At 40.8% G+C, this 25,331-nt stretch overlaps 1 pseudogene; it reads right to left on the reverse strand.

Moving 5' to 3' along the window:
- Positions 1-17,629: 17,629 nt before the first annotated feature.
- The window catches only part of LOC118362201 (endoribonuclease Dicer-like), a 32,784-nt pseudogene continuing 25,082 nt past the window's right edge, over positions 17,630-25,331 (reverse strand).

The following is a 25,331-nucleotide window of genomic DNA, read 5'->3' on the forward strand; positions in this document are numbered from 1 at the left end:
GTCAGGAATATAATAGGAATATAATATAGTATAATAATATAATATTGGACATCTAATGCACCGTTTGGTGGATGTCTAGCAACCTCTGTTGATCCAATCAATGGGATCTGGACCACGGCACCAATGCAGCCCGTCAAGATAAAAAATTAAAAAATGAAGAAAATAATAAAGAGCAACGAAAGAGGGATTTTGATTAAATACAATGCATGTTACGGTCACCTCCAAAACTATTGGCACCATTGATAACTATTAGCAACAAAAAAAAATACAAATGCCGCGTTTTATTGGGAAAGAAATGGGAAATTATATTATCTCATACCAATATAATTGCTAGAAAGAGATGTTGTTTAACAAGAAGAAAAACAACTCTAAAAGACAGGTGTTAAAATTATTGGCACCCCCAAATATTCTTATAAATGACATTTAAAAAATAATAATCTGCATTTGGGTCATTCACTGAAATGAGTGTATTTTACATCCCTTTGATATTTTATGTAGAAAATGTGTCTTTTAAAATAAACCACATGGAGAATTCAATAAATCAGATTTTTTTATATGAATAAAGGTTTGCTAAAATGACAAAAATGCAGCTTTTTGACATGTCCCTCCATCAAACCTCTGTCACTTCTAGGAAGGATTCAACACACTTAATCCTAAAATTATAAAGCCCTAGTTATTTTCAAGATTATTATTTATTTCATGTGACTGGTCTGTCTCTCATTCTATGGTCAACCCAGTTATGTGAATTTAAGTATTTAAAAAAATATATTCCTTAAAAAACTTTTTTTGCAAGATAAACATTGCACATCTAAAAGTAAAATCAAAGTGTAAATGCAGGTGAGGTGGTTTTACTCTTTTTGGCAATTTTTGGGTGGAAAACTGAGTGGGTCGAGCGTAACACAATCAACCCTGTTATCCATAGATAGATACGCTATACATGTTTTATTAATGAAATGTTTTGTGAAGCTTGCATTCAGTTGCCTCTCTCCCTGTTGCACACAACAAGCTTCCATTTCTGGCTGATTTAAAAGGAAATAGTCAACCCTGTTATGGTCAACCCTGTTACTTTAGTATTTTTTTATTTAACTTCTTGAGATGGCAGAACGTGTTATTTATTAAGTTGAACATGTTCTCTTTATGACAGAATGTTAAAATGAGGTGAAGTCAAAATTTTATCGAATTACACTTCTCAAAAGGCACTGAATCGGTGGAACGAGCCATTAACATGAAACTTTTTGAGAGTTAATCTCATTGTACTGGAACTGTACTGTGGCTTTCCATGGATTCCTGGTTCACTGTGGTATAAAATCGAGGTAACTCGCATGTAAAATCCCTTTGTTATCCATCACTATGCAATGAACTCACAAATGAAGAGACAAATGGTTGTTGACTTTCATAAATCAGGCAATGGGTACAAAAAAAACACCACTATTAGGGCAACAATAAAGACGTTTAAAACTACTGGAACAGTGGTAAACATGCCTGGTAGAGGATGCACGTGTATATTGTCCCCACGCACACAGAGGAAGATGGATCAAAAGGTAAAAACTTGATCGCAAGTGGATCTTCCACCAAGACGATGACCTCAAGAACACATCAAGATCAACAAAGAAATTGTTAATTGACCACGAAATCAACATTTTGCAATGGCCATCTCAGTCTCCGGACTTGAACCCCATTGAAAACCTGTGGTTTGAATTGAGGGCAGTCCATGAACACAGACAGCAGAATATCAAGGATCTGGAGGGATTCTGTATAGATAAATGGTCCAAGATCCCTTGCAATGTGTTGCCTAATCTCATAAAACATTATAGAAAAAGGTTAAGTGCTGTTGTCCTCGCAAGGGGAGGGTGCATGAAGTATTAAAAACAGGAGAGCCAATAATTTTGACACCAATCTTTTTTTAGATCTTTTTAAATTACTTGGTAAAGAAAATGTTTCTCTCTGATAAATTGTATTGGTATAAAATAATATAATGTTAACATTTTTGGGAGCATAAAGCTCAGTGTTTGTATTATTTACTTTATACATTTTTTGTTCATCTTTATCAAGGGTGTGTAACGGTGGGTGTATAACATACTCTGTTTCACGGAATCACATACTGTCCCCTTCCATACAGCCAGCTGGGTTCTCAGTACATTGCGCAGACAGGAATAAAGAACTCTCTAGGAAGAAGAAAGGCGGTGGTATATGTTTCATGATTAACTACTCATGGTGTGATTGTGATAACGTACAGGAACTCAAGTCCTTTTGTTCACCCGACCTAGAATACCCTATAATCAAATGCCGACCGTATCACCTCCCAAGCAAATTATCTTTGGTTATAGGCACTGCGTTCATCCACCTCTGGCCTGCTCGCCTCCCTACCACTGAGGAAGTACAGTTCCCGCTCAGCCCAGTCAAAACTGTTCGCTGCTCTGGCCCCCCAATGGTGGAACGAACTCCCTCACGACGCCAGGACAGCGGAGTCAATCACCACCTTCCGGAGACACCTGAAACCCCACCTCTTTAAGGAATACCTAGGATAGGATAAGTAATCCTTCTCCCCCCCTAAAAGATTTAGATGCACTATTGTAAAGTGGCTGTTCCACTGGATGTCATAAGGTGAATGCACCAATTTGTAAGTTGCTCTCAGGGTCTGCTAAATGACTTAAATGTAATGTAAATGTAAGTCACAGCCGTGTATATTACCCTCAAGGAACTACACTGGACTTTGTGCAAACTGGAAATCACATATCCTGAGGCCACATCCATTGGAGCTGGGTATTTTTTAACAGAGCAAATTTGAGTATAATGCTACGGAGGTTCTATCAACACATTGCCTGTAATACTCGCGCTTCAAAAACTCTTGACCATTGTTACTCTCCCTTCCGAGGGGCTACAAGGCCCTCCCCCACCCTCCGTTCAGCAAATCAGATCACGACTCTATTCTGCTCCTCCCTCCCTTTAGGCAGAAACTCAAACAGGAAGTAACCGTGCTAAGGTCTATTCAACGCTGGTCTGACCAATAATGTTTTAATCATGAGTACTGTGATATGTTCCGAGTTGCCTCTGAGAATAACATTGATTTATACACAGACACGGTAACTGAGTTCATCAGGGAGTGTATAGGGGACGTTGTTCCCACGGTGACTATTAAAACCTACCCAAACCAAAAACCATGGATAGGTGGCAGCATTTGCGCAAAACAGAAAGCGCGAACCACCACATTTAGCCACAGCAAGGGGACTGGGAATATGGTTGAATAAAATCAGTGTAGTTATTTCCTCCGTGAGGCAATAAAACAGGAAAATCATCAGTACAGAGACAAAGTGGAGTCGCAATTCAATAGCTCAAACACGAGACGTGTGTGGCAAGGTCTACAGACAATCACAGATTACAAAGGGAAAACAAGCCATGTCGCGGACACCAATGTCTTGCTCCAGGACAAGCTAAACACCTTCTTCGCCCGCTTTGAGGATAACACAATGCCACCGACGCAGCCCACTCCCAAGGACTGTGGGCTCTCATTCTCCGTGGCCAACGTGAGTAATACATTTAAGCGTGTTAACCCTCACAAGGCTGCCGGCCCAGAAAAATCTGACTTGTTGCCTGGATTCACAACGAGTGTAGCTTTAATTCAATACCCTGCATGTGTATTTTAATGAACGTTTGAGTTTTAACTAATACTATTAGCATTTAGCGTAGCGCATTTGCATTTCCAGAGCTCTAGATGGGACGCCTGCGTGCCAGGTAGGACCAAGAGGTTAAGGATCATATCACCTCCACCATACTTGCCCCCCAAGACCCACTTCAATTTGCATACCGCCCCAAAAGATCCACAATCGCCATAGCGATTGCCCTTTACTATCTGGACAAGAGGAATACCTATGTAAGAATGCTGTTCATAAACATCACTGTTCTAGAGGAGAACTGCATGGAGGAATGGGCCAAAATACCAGCAACAGTGTATGAAAACCTTGTGACGACTTACAGAAAACGTTTGACCTCTGTCGTTGCCAACAAAGGGTATATAACAAAGTATTGAGATAAACTTTTGTTATTAACCAAATACTTATTTCCCACCATAATTTGCAAATAAATTCATAAAAAAATACTACAATGTGATTTTCTGGATTTTTTTTCTCATTTTGTCTGTCATAGTTGAAGTGTACCTATAATGACAATTACAGGCCTCTCTCATCTTTTTAAGTGGGAGAACTTGCACAATTGGTGGCTGACTAAATCCTTTTTTGCCCCACTGTATAGCTCAGCCTTCAACACCATAGTACCCTCCAAACTCATCATTAAGCTTGGGATCTTGGGTCTGAACCTGGGTCTGACTGTTAAATAGCCATCACTATCAATGAAATGTATCTATAAAGTCATTTTTCAATTCCTGACATTTAATCCAAGTAAAAATCCCCACAAAAACTTTTTGGGTAGCCTTCCACAAGCATCCCACATTAAGTTGGGTGACAGAGCTGGGTAATTGAGTCAGGTTTGTAGGCCTCCTTGCTTGCACACGCTTTTTCAGTTCTGCCCACAAAATTTCTATAGGATTGAGGTCAGGGCTTTGTGATGGCCACTCCAATACCTTAACTTTGTTGTCCTTAAGCCATTTGCCACAACTTTGGAAATATGCTTGGGGTCATTTTCCATTTGGAAGAACCATTTGCGACCAAGCTTTTTCTTCCTGACTGATGTCTTGAGAAGTTGCTTCAATATATCCACATAATTTTCTTTCCTCATGATGCCATCTATTTTGTGAATTGCACAAGTACCTCCTGCAGCAAAGCACCCCCAAAACATGATGCTGCCACCTCCGTGCTTCACGGTTGGGATGGTGTTCTTCAGCTTGCAAGCCTCCCCCTTTTTCCTCCAAACATAACAATGGTCATTATGGCCAAACAGTTCTATTTTGGTTTCATCAGACCAGAGGACATTTCTCCAAAAAGTATGATCTTTGTCCCCATGTGCAGTTGCAAACTGTAGTCTGGCTTTTTTAAATGTCAGTTTTGGAGCAGTGGCTTCTTCCTTGATAAGCGGCAGGTTATGGTTATGGTTTCAGGTTATATAGATGTAAGACTCATTTTACTGTGGCTATAGATACTTTTGTACCTGTTTCCTCCAGCATCTTCACAAGGTCCTTTGCTGTTGTTCTGGGTTTGATTTGTACTTTTCGCACCAAACTACGTTCATCTCTAGGAGACAGAACGCGTCTCCTTCCTGACCTGTATAACGGCTTCGTGTTCCAATGGTGTTGCATACTATTGTTTGTACAGATGACCGTGGTACCTTCAGGCGTTTGGAAATTGCTCCTAAGGATGAACCAGACTTGTGGAGGTCTAAAATTATTTTTCTGAGGTCTTGGCTGATTTCTTTTGATTTTCCCATGATGTCAAGCAAAGAGGCACCGAGTTTGAAGGTAGGCCTTGAAATACATCCACAGGTATATCTCCAATTGACTCAAATGATGTCAATTAGCCTATCAGAAGCTTCTAAAGTCATGACATAATTTTCTGGAATTTTCCAAGCTGTTTAAAGGCACATTCAACTTAGTGTATGTAAACTTCTGACCCACTAAATTGTGATACAGTGAATTATAAGTGAAATAATCTGTCTGTAAACAATTGTCGGAAAATTACTTGATTGACAACATGCTTACTTTTTTTTGTCCTGCTGAGACCAAGGTCTCTTTTACAAATGAGCCCGGTAAACACCTATATATACACACATCAATATACAAATCAATCCATGAAAAGCAAAACACAATCATAGAAAACAAACACATTCTTCAGTAAAAAGATCCTCAAAAAGGTCCTTGAATTGCCTTAAAAAAGGGCCAGCCTACTTTCTGATGCAGAATGCAGTGATGTGTACTGAACCCATCGCCTGTAATAAAGTCAACGGTGTCCAATGGCGGCAATACAGTGGCAGCTGCATTCATATAGACAATATCGCCAGTCTATAACTGGTATGAATGTCGACTGAATGACATGGGCAAATAAAGTGCTAACCTAGTCCCAGTTTAATCTAATCTGTTATTCACCCCGGTCTCCACCTACTCATTTAAAACTAGACACACACTGCAACACCTAGTATTTTTTAACACCAAGTGTAAAGATCCTCACAAACACACACACAAAAGTGCACACACACACAAACACCCCGTCTACCCATCCACACACATACTTTAAAAACCCTCATCTTGCCATGCATATGAGAGGAGTGTGATTTCCATAAAGCAACCCATCCATCCCTCCACCCTGGCCTGTGAAATACAAAGCCAAAAGCCCACAGCAGCACCAGTCAGTATTATGCTGCTAACAAGTCACTTCCTAATGGGACCTTACAGTGGCGAGGCAGCATGCAGGGCTAAGTGACTGTTAGTTCTAACGCCCCATTATCACTGTGGCCAATGGAGATAATCCCCTATGGGACTTCCCATTCAGATGCAGACTACATTCACAAACCTCCTTCCCTCCCTCCCTTACAGTGACACAGTCATCCACAGCCACAACGAGGCTGCTTAAATCACACAAGCACTCCATTAGGCCCCTAGTCAAAAGTAGTGCACTATATAGAATAGGGTGTCATTTGGGACACAACCGTAGTAAGTAGGTCGATTTTATTTGCTGGCTTCAAATTCTGTAGGAAAAGCCTCTTCCCCCAGATACATAGCTGCCCCTGAAGCCCTGCTAATGACATCTCATATATATATTTTTCATTCTAGCAACAGAAGACAACACATAATGATGCTGTTCAAAAAAATGTCTCCTCCAGTTATTTACTTTTGAAATACACATTATGTGCACAAACACAACAATTACTCTAATATAGCGTGTCTCATATTTCCAGTTGGAGGTTATAACAGCAAAGTTTGAAGTTGCTGATCTGTCCTCCAATCTCATGTGTAACTCAACATGAGGTTGTCAAATGATAATACTGCTATTATAGGACAACAAACAGAGACATGTATGTGTCGCTGATTGACAGGCTGAGATGGTATAGTTTATCAATGATCCAATCACGGACAGATGGTGGGTTGACAGCACTGTTGATCGGCTGATCTCTGCCTGCCCCCTGGACTGTGTGTACACAGCACACACACACATATTTACACACACACACACACACACACACGCACACACATCTGCACGCAAACACACAAACCTGCAGACACACACACTCGGAGAGAGAAACATACAGGTCTGGATGTGGTTAGCAGTGAGGAAGGCCAGACTCGCTGTACAGCTGAAGGGCCATCAGTAAGCCTAGGCATTAATAACCTTTTGCTGGGCTGTGTATTGTAATTGTCAGACTACAATTTACTGTTTACCCTATCCACAAAAGATAGGGGAATGAAGACAGAATAATGAGCAAGGCTGACATGTCTGTGTTTGTATCTATTCAATGTATCTGTGTACAGTGTTTGTGTGTGTGTGTGTATTCATGTGTGTGTGTTTGTGTTGGAGGGGTTCTGACATTCAGAATGCCTTCTACGCTCAATTTGGGTTGTCGCAGCACAACCCCAGCCTTTAAGGAGAAGAGAAAAACAAGATGCCGGGGTCAGGAGGGCAAGTTGTGCAAGCGCGTTTGCTGAGTGACAGACAGTTTAGCACTATCAAGGGACCCACGTTGCAGAGGTCAGAGCAAGCTTTTGGCAAAGAAGTGAATGGGGAAACAATGCACTCCTCCTCCCCCCTCTTGCATATTTATTCGTCATCTCTTTGTTTTTACAGCGTGCAGTATAAATGGGTCAGATGACGCGGCGCGAGCCTGCACATTGTCAACACAGGTAATAAGTCACTATAACCCTCTCATTCCCACACTCAGCCCCTTCAACAAATCACACTGCCATCGAATATGACCACAGAGTAGATAACAGCACAGGGCCTTCTAGAATTTGCATTCCATATAAAAATGAAGTCTATTGTGCATCCTGAATGACACACTATTCCCCATTTAGCGTACTTACTACTTTTGACCAGTAGGTCAAAAGGTCAAAAGTAGTGCACTATATTGGGAATGAGGTGCCTTTTGGGACACAACTTATGACACAAAAAAAAACTATATACAGTGCCTTCAGAAAGTATTCATACCCCTTGACCCCACATTTTGTTGTGATGAAGTCTAAATTCAAAATGGATCAAATCAAATAAATTCTCACCCACATTTAAAAAAAAATCTTTGCAAATGTATCAAATTAAATATAGAAATATCTCATTTACATAAGTATTCACACCCCTGAGTCCATACGTTAGAATCAACTTTGGCAGCGATTATAGCTGTGCATCTTTCTGGGTAAGGATTTGCACACCTGGATTGTACAATATTTGCATTTTTTTATATTTTTTTTATACTTCAAGCTCTGCCAAGTTAGTTGTTGATCAATGCTAGAAAGCTATAGATTTTCCATCTGATTTAAGGTGAAACTATGCCACTCAGGAACATTTAATGTCATATTGGTAAGCAACTCCTGTGTATATTAGGCTTGTGTGTTAGGTTATTGTCCTGCTGAAAGGTGAATTTGTCTCCCAATGTCTATTGGAAAGCAGACTGAACCAGGTTTTCCTCTAGGATTTTGCCTAGCTCTATTCTGTTTCTTTTTATCCCAAAAAACTCCCTAGTCCTTGCAAATGACAAGCATACCCATAACATGACGCAGCCACCACCATGCTTGAAAATATAAAGCGTGTTGTGTTGGATTTTCGCCAAAAAAAACGCTTTGTATTCACGACAAAGTTCATTTCTTTGCCACGTTTCTTGCAGATTGACTTTAGTGCCCTATTGCAAACAGGATGCATGTTATGTAATATTTCTCTGTACAGGCTTCCTTCTTTTCACTCTGTCATTTAGGTCAGTATTGTGGAGTAACTACAATGTTGTTGATACATCCTTAGTTTTCTCCTCTCACAGACATTAAACTCTGTAACTGTTTTGAAGTCACCATTGGCTTCATGGTGAAATCCCTGCGTGTTTTCCTTCCTGACTGGCAACGGAGTTAGGAAGGACGCCTGTATCTTTGCAGTGACTAGGTGTATTGATACACCATCCAAAGTGTAAGTAATCATTTCACTATGCTCAAATGGATATTCAATGTCTGCTTTTTTTATTTTTACCTATCTACCAATACAGTTGAAGTCAAAAGTTTTACATACACTTAGATTGGAGTCATTAAAACTATTTTTTCATCCACTACACACATTTCTTGTTTATTCACAAACTATAGTTTTGGCAAGTCGGTTAGGTCATCTACTTTGTGCATGACACAAGTAATTTTCCCATCAATTGTTTACAGACAGATTATTTCACCTATAACTCAGTGTATCACAATTCCAATGGGTCAGAAGTTTACATCCACTTGTTGTTGATTCGTCACAAAAAAATACAGTTTTATATCTTTATGTTTGAAGCCTGAAATGTGGCAATAGGTTGCAAAGTTCAACGGGGCCGAATACTTTCGCAAGGCACTGTATATCCACAGTAAAACGAGTCCTATATCGATGTAACCTGAAAGGCCGCTCAGCAAGGAAGAAGCCGCTGCTCCAAAACTGCCATAACAAAAAAGCCAGACTACGGTTTGCAACAGCACATGGGGACAAAGATCAAACTTTTTGGAGAAATGTCCTCTGGTCTGATGAAACAAAAATAGAACTGTTTGACCATAATGACCATCGTTACGTTTGAAGGAAAAATGGGGAGGCTTGCAAGCCAAAGAACACCATCCCAACCGTGAAGGACGGGGGTGGCAGAATCATGTTGTGGGGGTGCTTTGCTGCAGGAGGGACTGGTGCACTTCACAAAATAGATGGCTTCATGAGGAATGTCAATCACCACCTTCCGGAGACACCTGAAACCCCACCTCTTTAAGGAATACCTAGGATAGGATAAGTAATCCTTCTCACCCCCCCTTTAAGATTTAGATGCACTATTGTAAAGTGACTGTTCTACTGGATGTCATAAGGTGAATGCACCAATTTGTAAGTCGCTCTGGATAAGAGCGTCTGCTAAATGACTTAAATGTAAATGTAAATGGAATGAAAATTATGTGGATATATTGAAGCAACTTCTTAAGACATCAGTCAGGAAGTTAAAGCTTGGTCGCAAATGGACAATAACCATACTTCCAAAGTTGTGGCAAAAAGGCTTAGGGACAACAAAGTCAAGGTATTGGAGTGGCCATCACAAAGCCCTGACCTCAATCCCCATAGAAAATTTGTGGGGAGAACTGAAAAAGTGTGTGCGAGCAAAGAGGCCTACAAATCTGACTCCGTTACACCAGCTCTGTCAGGAGGAACGGGCCAAAATTCACCCAACTTATTGTGGGGAGCTTGTGGAAGGCTACCCGAAACATTTGACCCAAGTTAAACAATTTAAAGGCAATGCTTCCAAATACTAATTGAGTGTATGTAAACCTCTGACCCACTGGGAATGTGATGAAAGAAATGAAAGCTGAAATAAATAATTCTCTCTACTATCATTCTGACATTTCACATTCTTAAAATAAAGTGGTGATCCTACCTGACCTAAAACAGGGAGTTTGTACTTGGATTAAATGTCAGGAATTGTGAAAAACGGAGTTTAAATGTATTTGGCTAAGGTGTATGTAAACTTACAACTTCGACTGTACGTGCCCTTCTTTGCGATGCCTTGGAAAATCTGGTCATTGTGGTTGAATCTGTGTTTGAAATTCACTGCTCGACTGAGGAACTTCACAGAAAATTGTATGTGTGGTGTACAGAGATGAGGTACTCATTAAAAAACATGTTAAACACTATTATTGCACACAGAGTGAGTCCATGCAACTTATTATGTGCCTTGTTAAGCACATTAGTGCTCCTGAACTTTAGGCTTTCCATAACAAAGGGGTTGAACACTTATTGACTCAAGACATTTCAGCTTCTAATTTGTAAAGAATTCAAAAAACACTTGACATTATGGGGTATTGTGAGCAGGCCAATTTTAAAATTCACAACAAAATGTGGAGAAAGTCAAGGGGTGTGAATACTTTCTGAAGGCACTGTATACACTCCAAAAAGGACAAGTATGGACGTTAGCCATATAAAGAGAACAAAAAGCTGTGCTCCAGGACCCCAAAACATATCTGATGAGCCTCCCTGTGCACTCCAACAAAAGAGGAATATTATCATTTATTTCCCTCTACCGTTCAGACTAATGTAGATCAGTGTTTGTGTCGCAAATGGCACCCTTTTCCCTATTCTCTATATTCCCTATTACAGTGCACTACTTCTGACCGTAGCCTTATGGTAGTACACTTAATAGGGAATAGGGTGTCATTTGGGACACAACCCCTGTGGCCCCTCGCTTCCCTTCCCCTCCAAGGTTATAGTCAGTCATAAATAGCATCAGGCACCTCAGGTGCCTGGGCCCTCAACCGGTCTCAGACATCAGCACATCAAGCAGGTCGTGTATCATACAGACAGTCGGAAAGAGATGGAAAGATAGAGGAGGGCCGGCGGGTTAGAGGGCGGACAGGATAAAGAGCCTATTAAAGGGGCAATCAGAGATTGGTAAATGCATTTTTTGCAGGTTGAATTCTGAGTTATTTGAAATCCCGTTTTTTTCTCTTTAATCTGCTGTCAACACAGATCATCAAGGTTAGGTGAATGAGGTCTGGATTCTGTCCGGCATTATTGCATCTTGCCTCAAATAAAGGACCCTCAATGGGATAGACACAGGAAATGGTGGCTTAGAAGCGTACATACAATATTATGCCTCAGAAATGGGAGATCTGTCTCGTCAATAACCATATTCTTAGGGCAACCCTTAAACTCTTGATTTGATCTGATGTTAAGCAAAATTATTAATTGTGGAGAGAGAGTAACTCCAAAGCTTTAACCACGCAGTTAAAAATAATAGAGACAATTCTGAGAGTAAACGTAAGATGTGTATCTTGGACTATGCTGTGGTGGTGCAATAAAACATTTTTTATCAAAATGCCTGGTGAGATGCTTGTACAGCTGAGAGTACATGAGGTCATTTCTCTCCCCAACAAGCAGGATAAACCGCTATTTCTTCCTTCAGCTTGGCAATCAGGGCCATGTGTAAGCACAAAAACTGAACACACAACCCCGTAAAGAGCCCGGAGAGAGTGTAAAAGTACACTCAGACAAACATATACTTAATACCATCTATTCCATAGGCCTTGATGTGATAAAATGGGAGAGGGGGGTGGGGTGGGTGGTTTGAGAGAAGGGCTCGACTGAAGCCTCTCAGTGGCCATAAAGGGTGGGTAGTGCGGTTCACAAAGCTGGGCCGGAGTACTGAGGTCACCACCAGCGCCCACTAACACACACGCACAGCGAAACCCACTTACACACACAGCAACACGGTAAACCCCACTTAGACACACAGTAAGCCTTACTATTAAATACTGGACTGACCGCTGGACGAGAAGGTAAACATAGATTTCATAGAGTGTAGTTTGTAATCATAATCGTGAAACTGACCCAAGCCCGTTGCTCCTATAAAGGAACATAGGCTGTTGACAAATGTCCTGCATATCAATCAGTTCGGGGAATGTTGAGGTCACTCTTGGTCATCTCGGCCTGGACATGTCTCCTCCCAAGTGTTTATGGGTGAAACTAGATGACTATCTGATTTCAATTCTCCTCTTTGGAAATCTGGCACATGAAATCACAGAAGAATACTAAACTCAAGTATATGAAATTGCACACCAAACATTGAAAGCGGCACAATAAAAGCAGGGGAGACTCATAATAACATACCCAGAGTGATATACCAGAATGAACGACCATCTTTATTGTAAATATGAGTGAGAAGTTGGTATTATTTCCAATGTCCCTTAAAATTCCGCTGCAAGTTGTGATGGCCCATATTTCCCCATACTGAAATCAATACATCGTCAAATCTGTTCCATTCCATTCTGTTATATTCTGCTGGTGTTCCGCTGTTTGGTGACAATTACATTCTCACAAGTTCATTCCCAAAAGTCACTCTCTGTCAAGACTCCCCATCCGCTAGAGCAACTTGCCGCTGTAAAGAGCGCATCTGATTATTCAATTATTTTACTCCATGTCCAATGTAGAAGAGCTTGTTTACAAATGTATAGGGGCTGGGAAAAGCTTGTTGTTGATTGAAATCATAATAGTACAATACACAAAATAAAGGGGGGCATCACTCTACTGGACTTGCACTACTCATGTGGAACTAGTTAACTCAAAGGGGGGAAATAGTTGACTAAACATAATTCAAGTCATGCCTATTGGAGGACATGGCAGTTTGTGGGTTGCATTACAATTCAATAATCAAAGAATAACATTGAAGGCAGGACATCGATGCATATACAACACATACATTTTAGCCCCCGTCCTATCGCAGAGATCTTTTAATTCTTTACTAGTGTATTCATCAGATGGTATCCTGCTGTAGGCACATCGTATCTTTCCCCTCCATCGCTTCTTATGGTACAGACACACAGAGAAATCTGATTGCCGATAGGCACTAGTGCCGTAGGAGGCTGTTCCCTCTCTTGCTAGAACAAAAGACGCCCCTGCTGTGTCCCGACCTGGTACAGACAAACCTGTCGTTTTTAATTGTAGAACCACAATGCTCGTCAGTGGCCGACAACTTGACCCTCGAGTCAATCAGAGAGTACTACCCCCACGTGGAGCAACTGACGGAAGTTATTTGTACAGAAAAAATAGGGGATTTTTCTGATGTAATCACCTCTTTCGTCACGGTTGTTGAAACTAATAAATAAATATAAATAAATCAAATTCTAGAGCAAGTCTTTACATCTTCCTCACCTAGCTAAGGAGTTTTGTGCTTGAATTTATTTTTTTTAGGTTCAGTTTGATAATGTGCACCTGATCGTTAGCTTGCTATTGTTAGCTTGCTAATGTTAGCTTGCTAATGTTAGCTTGCTAACTGAGCTTGGCAGTCACACACATTTCATATGAAACGAATGGGGTGGTAAGTGCAGCACAATGCACTAAATGCTTAACCAAGCTAACGATCTAGTAAGATGCTTCAAAAACATATCCAGTGTGATTCAAATATAATGTTGCTAGTTATCTAGTTGTGGCCATCTGTTTAGTATGAACATGGGCTTACTACAAATTCCAGCGAGCAAGCAACATTAGCGCAGCTTGCGCGTTAGCTTACATTAGCTACAGCAGGCACAAGCCAAACTAGCTACTGTCACCTTGTGGCCTGGAGTATTTAAACAAAGCAAATCAGAGATAAAACAGTTATAGGTGAACAACAAAAGCTTATCTGCTGACACTCTGGGCAGAGGTGCCATGTACACATTGGCAGTCATATGTCTGTTTGACCCTTTAAATACAATTGCAAAATACCAGCAATCAAAACAGCAGCAAAGTCTAAACCACAAGTAGTTCCTCCTCTTCAAATAACGGCAGCATCATAAAAACACGTTGACTCTTTCTCTGACATGAAGTAAAGTATGGCGCCCAAAGTGCAATGCTAAATTGTGCTACATGTACAAAAAGCAAACAAAAAACAATTATCAGTTGTCAGTCTGCAAAAGATTGAGGACTACCTTATAACTACACTCCCATCAAACACCTTTACTAATACAACACTCAGGTTGGAAATTGATTATTGCTGCAACATCTGGCTTGAATGATAATTTCTTAATTGTGCATATTCATCAGTGAAAAAAAGACAATGGGTGTGGCACCATGTGAGTGATGTCATATTATTTTAAAGTCATGGCCCCCAAATAAAACATTTGTGTGTGTGCACGCACGCATTGAAATTCCAGAACACAGAACCAAAACTTATATAGATGAATGTTACATTAGCTGCAGTTCTTTAGACTGACTGAGTGTTGGAGAGAGACAGTGTGCCTGGTAGTGCCTGAAGCTCCAATCTCCAGTCCGATACTTGATGCTTATTATGATGAAGTCCCCCTCCTTGGAACCAATGTACACTTTAGACCAAATTTCACTACTTAACGAATGCTTAACGGGGTCACACAACTGCTGCTTGAAAGCGTAAATCCAGATTGCACTCTATACGATGGCATCTGATGTCAAATTATATGTTATAAAACAAACTGTCAAAATATGAATATATATAATAAAGTTATAATATAATATACACCACTGTAGTTTAGTTAAGCCTTCCTTCTAGTCACATACACACGCAACTTTTGAATGCTGTTATCAATAATGTATAAATGTAGCATATTTACACGGGTATTCCAAAGTTCAGAAACCAAATTCCATTGTATGCCACCAGGTTAAGTAATAGTATTGCATGCATACACACATACCCACTATGAACAAACAGGACTAGGCTCGTTGCAGCTACTGTAGGCAAGGTTGCCTTCGAGAGGCAAGAGTTGCAGAATTCACTTGATTAGTCAGGAAAGTCGAAAGGCACTGTTTTAGTTTGCGCTATTCGGCTGTCAAAAATATACATCATCAAATAGATACAAGTAACTATGTGGGACTGTTGCCTCTTTGCAAAGAATTACGTGAGTATATACATGTCTATATGTATATAGATAGATTTCATTTTTCAACGTACATATATCACAGTTAAAAGGCTACAGTATATATGTCCCTGCAATAGATATTTGTCAAATTGCAGTTGTGTCCAGAAAAAACAGTTCATTTGTATTGATATATATATTTAAACAAGACATTGTGACTGGCAATGATCAGAGTGCAGTGTCTTCTGAGGTAGTATACCTACGGTAGGATTTTATGACTTAGCCATACATTTGCCATACTGACAGAAAGCGTCGAAAGCATACATGATATATATATGAAATACAACACCATAAAATGCACCACAAACCTCCTAATTCATTCATTCACTTTGGGCACTACTAAGTTAATAATTTGAAAGAGCTTAATTACATTTGTTGCACACCCACTGTTTTAGGACAACACGGGTGTAACCGTTTAAGGAATGAAACAGCTGTGAGGAATGCCATTTTCAAGTGAGTTGAGAGTAGAGTGAGAAATTATCTTAGAATCTAGAATCTTAGGATCTGAAATATTAAAATCTAGAATCTTAAGAGTCTTCAACCTACAGTAAGACTTGGCTGGGCACACAAGGTGAGAGAGAGAGTGCAATCGGCTTACCTCAACAAGCTACAGTACAGATGGAACACTCCTCGGATCATTGCTAATGAATTTCTTTATCATTTGAAGAGGATTGATGCTCAACAGAGACTAAACACATTACTTTAGGCCTATGCATGTGCAGAATGAGAATACCCTCTGGTTTAACCCCACCAAATCTTCAAGCATTAAATCAAAAGAGGGGAGATGGGAAAAACAATGACAACAACGAAGCAAAACCTCGACAGCTTGACGGCTGCTAAAACAGGTCAATCAACCCAACTGACAGATTTCAAAGGTCAAATAAAGAGGTATTGTAGGTACAGTGCAAAAAGGATGAAAAATTCAAGCTTAAAATGAAGAGAAAAAAAATCATGGCAGCATTTTTTTTTTTGCATGCAGTCAACTGAGGTATTCAAGTGAAGAGGGCCTAATGACATTATTGTGAGAAAATAAAAGCATTTAGTCTACGAAGCTATGTAGTCACAATGTGTTTGAACTAAAGAATACAACAAAAAGGCTGGTATCCATATCCCTAGGAACTCACATGTGCAACCCTGTAGCGCCACATCTGCATAAGCTTTGGTACGTGAAGGGATGTGTGAACCGCAATTCTGTTGAAGAACAAAGTTGTCTGTGTGTCCTAAAGACTACTTAAAAGGTGCTCTGTGCCTTACAGAAGTATCCAATTCATACAAAATCTGCAGCATATTACCTATTACCTGATATGTGTTCTTTTTCATAATATTTTCAAAAGCTAAACAACTCAGCCAATAGAGAGACAGAACTAAATGCTAAAAAAAATGACCATCAAAAGGAACATTATCAATCTTAGTATCAAAAGACATACTTGAAACCAAAGTTCCAACTTATGTCATAGTAAACATATAATTTCTTTCACTTTACATATATTGATAGATTTATAATGTTTATATAAGCCATCTACTTGCCATGGTTATTAATACATAAGCTACACTAACATGCATCCTCAAATGCTGTTTAAAATCTATTTTTAAATTACAGTAACTGGGTATGTTGACTTTCTATCATTTTTTTTTCAGGATACGAGGAAGGGCCTTAGTATGTAAGGCAAATAATATTTATATTTCATCGTAAATTTATAGATATTGTTACGTATAGTATTTATGTCCATCCGACCACACAATTCTAAACACAACAGAGAGTAATGGAATAAGTGCAATAATGACTGAAACTGCATTCCTAATGGTACCCTATTCCCTATATAGTGCACTACTTTTGACCAGGGCCCATAGGGTCATATATAGGGGAAAGCGTGCCATTTGAGACGCATCCTAAGAATACCATTTCAAGAGAGTTCAGACAGAGGTGGGTCCCAATGGTCTATTTCGTCGGTGGTCTGGCCTCTGCGTTTTAAAAAACACTTTAAAACTGGCACTAGTGCACAGACTGAGGAGTTTAGCGGTTTTTGATTTACACGTTTGATTTGAACCATCTAAAACTACTCATAATAAGCATAAGCCTCATATCTCACTGACACAAAGCAAACATAAAAATAAAAAAAAGAAATAAACATAGCGACACATGACCTTTTCCTTCTTCTTTTTAACACTTTGCTATATGTTAATAAAGCACTCTTGTGATTTACACAAAGCAGAGAAGGAAAGTAAAGATTGTGTTTGCGCAAAAAAACATCCAACGTAAAATCCGTTACGACCAGATCAGCTCTCTTGTTGTGTTGGGACTTCCCCAGGTCTCTACAGAACGTTCCCTGGCTGCGCTGTTGTGCGCTGGAGATACAGGGCTAATGTTGCACTGTATTGGTAACTAGCACCAATCGCGAGCACCGGCAACTACTGGTTAGCGTCAGTAGCTAGCATCAGTGGCTACCGGCTAGTAACAGTTGTAGGTAGCTAGTGTCAGTTGCTAGTGTCAGTAGCTAGCTAGTTAGCGTGTGACACTCAGTTTTTCGGGACCTGAGGTTGGTTGGCTTTGAGGATGCGCAGAGCCTGGCACGCTGCGGCAGACTTGGCGATCCGGTAGCTGCGGCCCACGCCTTTAAACTTGCCCTTGCCTACGACCTCCACCATCACACGGACCTTCCCGTCGTACGTCCTCTCTGCAGGGCTGAAGGGGAGGGCAAAGAATTACATAAAGGACACTAGAGGGACAATGGCCTCCTAGCAACACAACCAGAAAAACTTTAATTCTAGAAACAGATGAAATATGGTAACATATTGTATAAAACAATGCATTTCTAATTTTAGGATCTATATGAGGGTGAGGGGATAGAAAATAATGGGAAAGATTACATTAATTGCAATCAAGTATGTAAGCTAAAACCATTAAATGAATAGTGTAAAAAAAACTTCTTACCTGAACTTGGCCGTCTCTGGCTCCATCTCCAACAGCTCCCGCACCAGAGAGCGAGGGACATTAGCTGAGAATTTCTCTGCAAGGGAAAAGAAAAGTGTTATAACACGAACCCTCATCTTTTTACCTCCTCAATATGATGTATCGCTGGGACAGACAAATATGAGAACTTTTACATTTTGCAAATCAGTGGAACTAAAAGCCTCCCTGCATGAACTATCAAACAATCAGAAAAGAGGAAATCTAAAACGTGGTCGAAGTTTCCCTCTCTCCGTTTCTCTCCTCCTTACCTATAAGTGGCCTCATCATTGGATAATACACTTGCCACACAGTCTCCAGTGACATCCTGCTATCCATGTAAATTGCTCCGGCAAGCGACTCAAAGATGTCTCCCATTGCCTTGGGGACCTCAATGTCCTCCTCTTTCGCCTCGTCTTCCTCTGACCGCCGCAGCTGAAAGAAAGGGTGGAATAACAGAGATGAAGTACAAGTTGTTTTTATTAGGGTGAAAAAAAGAAAGATTTTGTCTCGAGTGGATTAAAGGAAAAAAATGATTGTCTGTGCTATAGTGTAGCCTCTTTCTAATAACTCTGACTGAGCACTGTCCCCTATTTCATATCCTATCCATCCAGTAACAAATGCGCTTAGAAAAAAGTAAACGTTAGCTATAGAGTGAATTTAGCATTTTCCTTTGAAAATGTCATCTGAGAAAAATATCTATTACACACCTCATTTTACGTATAGGCCTACATCGATAGAAGTTTGAAAATGTATAATCGGCAAGCGTCAATAGTTTATTAGAAGTATTGAATACAAGTTATACAGGTATTGAACTGTATTCAAGTTGTTACTGTATTAAATCCCAAAAATGTAGTCTGCTGTACCCTTGCACACTCTGGAGACCCCGTCGTCCAGTTGTGCTTATTAAGGAGAAATATTTACCAATGTTCCTGAATTTGTTTTTCCTCTTACTGTATCCAATGTTGTCCCTTAGGCATAAAACCAGCACTGCTCAAACGAGACCAGATTCACTGCCAAGATAGGCATTTCAAAATAAATTAAATCCAACTGCTCTCTCTCCAATCCAACTCTCTTTCCAATACTCAAAACTCAACAAAATATAAAACAGATTCATAAAGAACTGACAGCCCATGTTTTGGGCTGTTAATAATTAGCATTAGGGGCAGAAAAAACATGATTATGTCCCACAAAACACATTTAAATGTTAGTAATTATCAACAAGGCCAAAAGCTATTTTTGTCCCTGCAAAAAGTTCTCGGTCAACATATACACTGGGGTGTGCTGGGAAAATTGGGAATGGCCGGACATTCCGAACAGTAGAACAAGAGAAATACAACAGATGTACATTGCACTATGACAAACAAACACATGCAACTTTTGTTTCTCATCCAGAAAGCACCAATAAATACACCACAACAAACAACTTCTTCACAAAAGCTGCATCTGAAATGGCACCCTATTCCCTATATAGTGCACCACTTTTGACCAGAGCCCTAATGGGCTCTATATAGGGAATAGGGTGCCATTTGAGATATAATCCAACTTCAAAATCCCGGAGATGGACCACCTAACCGTAAACACACCTCAGAGTCCATGCCTTGCATCTCCTTCTTCTCCAGCTGGAATTGCACAAAGTCGTCGATGACGTGGAACAGCTCGGGCGACACAGCCATGAAGTACTTGTGGTAGTGGTACTGGACGGCCAGGGAGGCGAAGATGGTATTGTTGACGAGTGCCGAGCGCAGGTCTGTGAGCACGCCGTGAGAGTGTTGGCGAGGGTCTTCATAAAGGTTATTCGTTATGAGGTAGTCTAAAATTGCATCGCCAAGAAACTCCAGCCGCTGGTAACAATCTGGGACAGAGAGAGAGCGGGGACGAGAAAGAGAGCAGGAAGAAGTGATATTAAGCCGACACAAAATAAGCTTATCACTGAGCAGACAAAGGCAAGCAAGAATCAACTATTTAAAGGGTTTTTCCTGCTTCTTTACAATGGTTCAGCTAATGGTATTGTTGTGATATCACAGCCCCTCAGGTATGATCGTATTGCAATTGGGTTGCTGTGGTACTACAGGCCCTCACCCTGTGTTATTAGGTCCTCACCTAATATTGTGATATTTCTAACCTGTAATGGTATTATAATGGTAGAAGGCGTGTGTGAACGCCTGCAGCAGGTAGGCCTTGTTCTGGAAGGTGTAGCTGATTTTCCTCTCAAAGTTCTCAAAGCCGGAGATGAGGTGGTTGAGGGTGCGTCTGCGTCCGGATGGTCGAACATGCAGCGGGGGCAGGATCGCCAGCCATATTGGACGTCAATGTTCGCTGCCTCTGTGACTCCGCCCTCCTCCCTCAGAGTCCGACTCTCCACCGGTAACACCTGCTTGATATATTGATAGAGAAAGATTTTATTATTGAACTACAAAGGGTAATTTTCCAGAAGAAAAATTGTGTGCTTGCATCAGCTGCCCAAAAGTATTTGTATTGCAGTGGAAGAACTTCCTCTCCACTGGTAATACCTGTTTTGATCCGTTGACATTGTTATTGAAATATAAAATCACAATCATTGAAAAATTATCACGGTTTTCGATTTCAATATATATATATTTTTTACATTAAACGCGTTATGAAATAATGACGTTACAATGTTTTGTAGCTTTTTAAGAAGAAGATTGGGAGAATGTCATATGGTCAGATGAAACCAAAATACAGTATATTCGGCTCCCTTGAACTTTGCAACCTTTTGCCACATTTCAGGCTTCAAACATAAAGATATAAAACTGTATTTTTTTGTGAAGAATCAACAACAAGTGGGACACAATCATGAAGTGGAACGACATTTATTGGATATTTCAAACTTTTTTAACAAATCAAAAACTGAAAAATTGGGCATGCAAAATTATTCAGCCCCTTTACTTTCAGTGCAGCAAACTCTCTCCAGAAGTTCAGTGAGGATCTCTGAATGATCCAATGTTGACCTAAATGACTAATGATGATAAATACAATCCACCTGTGTGTAATCAAGTCTCCGTATAGATGCACCTGCACTGTGATAGTCTCAGAGGTCCGTTAAAAGCGCAGGGAGCATCACGAAGAACAAGGAACACACCAGGCAGGTCCGAGATACTGTTGTGAAGAAGTTAAAAGCCGGATTTGGATACAAAAACATTTCCCAAGCTTTAAACATCCCAAGGAGCACTGTGCAAGCGATAATATTGAAATGGAAGGAGTATCAGACCACTGCAAATCTACCAAGACCTGGCCGTCCCTCCAAACTTTCAGCTCATACAAGGAGAAGACTGACCAGAAATGCAGCCAAGAGGCCCATGATCACTCTGGATGAACTGCAGAGATCTACAGCTGAGGTGGGAGACTCTGTCCATAGGACAACAATCAGTCGTATATTGCACAAATCTGGCCTTTATGGAAGAGTGGCAAGAAGAAAGCCATTTCTTAAAGATATCCATAAAAAGTGTTGTTTAAAGTTTGCCACAAGCCACCTGAGAGACACAACAAACATGTGGAAGAAGGTGCTCTGGTCAGATGAAACCAAAATTGAACTTTTTGGCAAAAATGCAAAACATTATGTTTGGCGTAAAAGCAACACAGCTCATCACCCTGAACACACCATCCCCACTGTCAAACATGGTGGCGGCAGCATCATGGTTTGGGCCTGCTTTTCTTCAGCAGGGACAGGGAAGATGGTTAAAATTGATGGGAAGATGGATGGAGCCAAATACTGGACCATTCTGATGGAATCTGCAAAAGACCTGAGACTGGGACGGAGATTTGTCTTCCAACAAGACCATGATCCAAAACATAAAGCAAAATCTACAATGGAATGGTTCAAAAATAAACATATCCAGGTGTTAGAATGGCCAAGTCAAAGTCCAGACCTGAATCCAATCGAGAATCTGTGGAAAGAACTGAAAACTGCTGTTCACAAATGCTCTCCATCCAACCTGACTGAGCTCGAGCTGTTTTGCAAGGAGGAATGGGAAAAAATTTCAGTCTCTCGATGAGCAAAACTGATAGAGACAAACCCCAAGTGACTTACAGCTGAAGGTGGCGCTACAAAGTATTAACTTAAGGGGGCTGAATCATTTTGCACGCCCAATTTTTTAGTTTTTGATTTGTAATATTGAAATATTCAATAAATGTCATTCCACTTTATGATTGTGTCCCACTTGTTGTTGATTCTTCACAAAAAAATACAGTTTTACATCTTTATGTTTGAAGCCTGAAATGTGGCAAAAGGTCGCAAAGTTCAAGGGGGCCGAATACTTTCGCAAGGCACTGTATATACACACATAAGTCCACTACATAAACAAAAGTATGTGAACACCCCTTCAAATCACTACCAAGTTCCAAACTGCCTCAGCTTCATGAAATTGGTTTCCATGGCCAAGCAGCTGCACAGAAGCCTAAGATCACCATGTGCAATGCCAAGCATCGGCTAGAGTGGTGTAAAGCTCGCCGCCATTGGACTCTGGAGCAGTGGATACACATTCTCTGGAGTGATGAATTACGCTTCACTATCTGGCAGAATCTGGGTTTGGCGGATGCCAGGAGAAAGCTACCTGCCCGAATGCATCGTCTGGGGATGTTTTTAATGGTTCAGGCTAGGCCCCTTAGTTCCGCTGAAGGGGACATTTTAACACTACAGCATACAATGACATTCTAGACAATTCTGTGCTTCCAACTTTGTGGCAACAGTTTGGGGAAGGCCCTTTCCTGTTTCAGTATGACAATGCCCCCGTGCACATTGCGAGGTCAATACAGAAATGGTTTGTCGTTAGCGGGTGTGGAAGAACTTGACTGGCCTGCACATAGCCCTGACCTTAACCCCACAGAACACCTTTAGGATGAATTGGAATGCAGACTGCGAGCCAGGTCTAATCGCCCAACATCAGTGCCCGACCTCACTAATGCTCTTGTGGCTGAATGGAAGCAAGTCCCCGCAGCAATGTTCCAACAGCTAGTGGAAAGCCTTGCCCAGAAGAGTGGAGGCCATTATAGCAGCAAAGGGGGGACTCCATATTAATGCCCATGATTTTGGAATGAGATTTTCGTCGAGTAGGTGTCCACATACTTTTGTTAATGTAGTGTATGTATGTATTTATGTGGCAATATGAGAATGTGTATGGCAAGGGTCACATGGAATGCTTGTATTATGTAGAGTGTGTAATGTAGTGTATATTTTGTATCCAGCAGTACTGTGTGTATAAGACAATTTACTCCTTGGGGACATGAAAGTTCATTCTAGATAGAGGTGGTGTATGTGGTGTATATACCTTGAGTCCCAGGTAGCAGAGGAACATCTGAGCAGCCCTCACCCCACACCTCCAGTTTCAACTGTTCTGCCTTATTATTATTCGACCATGCTGGTCATTTATGAACATTTGAACATCTTGCCCATGTTCTGTTGTAATCTTCACCCGGCACAGCCAGAAGAGGACTGGCCACCCCACATAGCCTGGTTCCTCTCTAGGTTTCTTCCTAGGTTTTTTCTAGCCACCGTGCTTCTACACCTGCATTGCTTGCTGTTTGGGGTTTTAGACTGAGTTTCTGTACAGCACTTTGAGATATCAGCTGATGTACGAAGGGCTATATAAATACATTTTATTTGATTTATTAGTAAAAAAAATGTTTTTTAACTTTGATTAATCACCACTAACCATCATCACCTTGCCTAATCAATTCTGAAAAACGTAACTATGTCCCAAATGGCACCCTATTCCCTATAGTAGTGCACTTCTTTGACCAGAGCCATATGGGCCCTGGTCACAAGTAGTGCACTATATAGGGAATAGGGTGCCATTTGGGACAGATGCCTTGTGCTGAACTCCTCCCTACCTGGAAGTACTCCAGGTCGTCCTCGATGTTGACTTCTTTAGACATCAGATCTTCATCCTCCTCCAGCAACTCCTCCTCGAGCTGCACCTCATCCTCACAGAACTCCTTTCCAGCACTACCGTTGTCCAGGGGGTCCTCTTTGGTCTGAAAGAAGGAGTGAGGAAGGAAGGCGGGAGAGAGGAGTGAAAGATAAGGGAGTAAGTGCGAGGATGGCGAGATGGAAACAACGAAAGGAAGAGGTTAGAATAATAGCGAGAATGGGAGACAGAAAAAGTGGATGGATTACTATGTGGATTGTATTAATGTCCCAACGTCTCTTTAATCCAGTGGTGCCTCCAGGCCTGTAGTTGACTCCTGAAGCCGTGGTCAAGCCCCACAGTGGGATTTACACAGATTATAGTCTCAGAGTTTCACTCTCACCACAGCATTAGGTCAGCTAAGAGGGCTTTGAATGTGAGAGGGGAGGCAGGCCTATCCAACTCAATGACTCATAGGCCTAATGCAATTCGATATCTGACAAGCTGCGTCCTGAATGTTACATTAATAATAATTAATAACCCATAAAGTTGACCGTGTGGGAAATTCTCTAATGCATATTAATTAAATGCTAATGGCACTGACATCTAATTTTGTCAGAATACAGCCAGGCCTTGACAATGAAAATTACATTGCCCCGAGCACATTATGCACACACACCACACAGTGTTACGCATACACTCTCCACTTTCTCTCTCGCAAGTAAATGCAGACTTGCCAGCCTAACAAAATTCAACACTGTGGTTGACCTCATATACCTCAGACACACACACCTCCCGAACAGCCCAGGAAGAGTCTCCAGCTATACCCAAGTTTCCCTTACAACCCCTTGTTACCCTGTACCGTTTACTACCCTGCTGTCATACTAATTCATGCTACATTTATTTCATTTTATATTTAGCATTCACTTGGATAATGTATAAGAATGTCTACATGTTCACTAAGAGAGAGAAAGCTACTATAACAAGAGATCATTCATGTACTCTTTATAAAGCTTACCTATGTGCA

Source organism: Oncorhynchus keta, chromosome 29 (assembly GCF_023373465.1).
Source record: "Oncorhynchus keta strain PuntledgeMale-10-30-2019 chromosome 29, Oket_V2, whole genome shotgun sequence".
Taxonomy (NCBI): Eukaryota; Metazoa; Chordata; class Actinopteri; order Salmoniformes; family Salmonidae; genus Oncorhynchus; species Oncorhynchus keta.